The following is a 3,486-nucleotide window of genomic DNA, read 5'->3' on the forward strand; positions in this document are numbered from 1 at the left end:
TGCAAATACCATAAACGCTTAGTTTGCATGCCGCTCTAAGCTGGCCGGCAACCACAAAGGTAGACAACACAGGCAGTTTATAATTCGATAACAGCGCAATAAACATTATAAATACGTAAACCGACACTTTTCTTTTACAAACGTTTTACGTCTAATAGTAAATTTTCCCCCAACAATTTTTTGTGAAGCGCTTGCAAACCACGGTTTTGTAAAATAATTCATCATTATTATTTTTTACTTCTCGGATATTGTAAAACGTCCTCAGCAAAATCACAAAATAATTTTTCATTACTTCAATGTAGTAGGCCTAAGAATTTTTTATAGAATTGTAGCCACGTTGTTTCAACAAAGAAGCCATTTTTTGGCAATATAAAGTTATAGAAAATAATTTGCAATCATGCAAATGGTTGGAAAGAATCTAGGAAGTCTTCTCACAATCTGGCACAAAGTGATTATGTTTATTGTATCTCTGCAAAATGTTTTACGACAAACTTTGAAGCTTCGTTATAATCATTTTTATCTTTGAAGTCAAAAGTTAATTTTTTTTTGGCCAGAAACATAATCATTGCCTTGCTGATGTTGTCGCCTTTACGCGTATTTTTTGTGCTTCAAACAATAAGGACCCAGTCAGCAATCCAGTCTATTTACATTGATTCAACATTTGTAAACGTTAAATTTATGTAGATTTGCTGACTGTGGGTTATTTCACATTTCCTTTGTTTACGCATGTTCCTCAATTCGCTGTTGCATTGTTGCGACGCTGGCGGTCTAAAAATGTATTTTCAAATTGATTGACGCAATCTTCAATAAAAAGTGGGCTTCGAACTTAGCTTTGTTGATGTAAATGCTGTATTTTTTGTGGATGTAATTTATGAGTCATGTTTATAAACACCCGTAAGCGAAATGACTTATGATGGAGCCTGCATGATATTTGTGATGCGACTTGACACAAATCCACAATTTCAAAAGCACCTAATTTGAACTTAGAAATTTCAGATAATTTCAACAACTTGTTCAATTGTCTTCTCTCTACTAAAAATATTCATACTACAAACTCAATTGTAGACCTAAAATACACAAACGAAGATGTAAACAGCTGTTCAAGCAGGCTAAGGTGTTACTTATGAGAAATTTGGTTCCATAAAACTAGAAGCTAGCCATGAGTTTCGGAATGCATTAGTTTAGGACAAAAATGTAAGACAACAAACGCAGTTTTGTTTTTTTCAAATTCGTGTAACAATATTACTCTGATTGTAACTACTTTAGAATCAGTGAGTAGCTTACAATAAGATTTGCTCGCAAATCTTTACCAATGCAATGATTCGGCACACCGCACACACACTTCGTGCAGTCGATTGAGCTCTTTGTTATTCAGAACTTTGCATGAAATCGGATTAGCATGGTAATTAAATAGCGGTAAGATAAATCAAAATTGCCGTTTTTGGGTACCTTTGCAAAAATTGAAATATCAAGTTTAGCATATAAAATTTTAAAATAATGACTTTTCAAACTTATAGACAAATGATTTGTTTTCACACCAGTGCAACTTCTGTTGAAATAGCACCAGCGGATAACACGTAACAGCTGATTGAATTTGATCCAAAAACGGCCCCCCCTTGAGCAGTTAACTTCCAAAAAAACGTTGAAAAGCAAAGGGTTAAACCAACTTTTGGACGTGCTTGCACTATCCAAGCAGCAAACTCCATCTTTTCTTTTTCTTGCGCCTTTTCACATCATCTTCATTATGGAAGATTGAGCGGTAAAGAGCCTTTTTTGCTGATAACATAGACCTAATAAAATAATTGGAATCTGCTTTACCATTCTTGGGGACAAGCTACCTCACGTTTCGATTCATGGAGATAAATTTTCCATTACTTTCCCAACCTACAGGATCTTCAAAAATATTTTTATCAACAACCCGTTTGCAACTAACATTAGGAATATTCCTTCGGAAGAAAACTTAAATCAAGAACAGTTTATTGGTTTGGTGAATGATATGTATGCAAAACCTATTTACTGGGGGATTGGTTGCAACTTTTGGGTTGAAATTGCGCAGGCTTATTCTGATATCGCAAAGATGACACTAAAATTGCTGATTCTATTTCCAGCAACTTACAAATGTGAAGCAATATTTTTAACACTACTCGTTATCAAAACAGAAGATCGAGGCAGGTTGGATGTGATGCATAATATGGTTGTGTTGTGCAAAACACAACATAACATAGAAGAACTGATGACACCCAACTCAGACAACCACTTTGTCTGGTCCTTGCAGATCTTTACCAGAACTGGGCCAGATAAAGTAGCTGTCCGGGAGACAGGTGAGGTGCACTTATCTCATTGACCAGTAAATTTCCATTTGCATGTAACAAATGAATAATTAGGTCATTTACAGTTTTTCTGCGAATTTGCCTTAATTTTATGGTGGAAAATGAGTCATGAAAAATTCAACAAGGGGAATATCAGATAAATTTTTTGAAAAAGTTTGAGGACCACCGCCCTACAAGCAGGCAAAACTGCCAGGAATGACCAATCAGAGACTTTGTCAGTCCGAGGTTACTGTAAAATATTTTCCACTCCAAGGATAGACTAGAGACGTTTTTGTGTTATGTGAGACGCATTTGCACTTAGAGAGCGTTTGCATGTTTTGATGTCAAGACAGCATATTTCCTTTGCAAGTCAACAAATTGTGACGTCAGTGTTTCACTTACAAGTGATGTGATACAATGTTTTCTTAAAAGCCGAAAATTAAAAAAAGAGTCAAATTTACAGCAAGCTATGTCAGTTCAAGAATAGCAAGGAACGAATGCTCAAATCAAACTGTCAACACCACAAACAGGCAAAACAAAATCAAGTCTACAACTTGCAGAAGCTATGAAAGTTGAATTCAAACTATGGCTTTTACTTCGGAGTTTTGTGGCATGAGGCCATTTAGGTTTTCTTAATTATCGGATTTTGTTAATTGGATATTTTAAACATCATTTTATACCACGATTTCTTACGTTTCTTCATAGTCTGATGTGATGACAAATGCAAAGGTCGTTGCTAACTGCGCTTTACAACATTTATCAACATTTCGTGGTCTAACAGTTCTTGTGCTGAAACCAAAGACATTCTAAACTTTACGTGTTGTCTCGTGTAAAGTTGCTGTTGTACTTTCACTAGACGCGTATTTACTAAAAGACAGATTAAGACAAAACAGGCAAAATAAGTCGAAGTAAAATATTGTAGTCGATTACACTACAGTAGTAGACTTACCTAAGGAGATGTTAAACGCCACGAAATTTATACCAAGAAGAGAACGCAAGAATGTAATTGAGGTGAAGAGAGCTAAGAGGCTGATGTGATTGGAACATCGTGCGAGCGATCAAATCAGACGTTTGTACTTTGTAGACTAAAATGTTAGGTTAACGAAAGAGCAGAACACCTCCCAGATAATTTTTTATAAACAAGAAAAATGAAGACACTGAATTAAACAACAACAAA

Source organism: Aplidium turbinatum, chromosome 7 (assembly GCF_918807975.1).
Source record: "Aplidium turbinatum chromosome 7, kaAplTurb1.1, whole genome shotgun sequence".
NCBI lineage: Eukaryota > Metazoa > Chordata > Ascidiacea > Aplousobranchia > Polyclinidae > Aplidium > Aplidium turbinatum.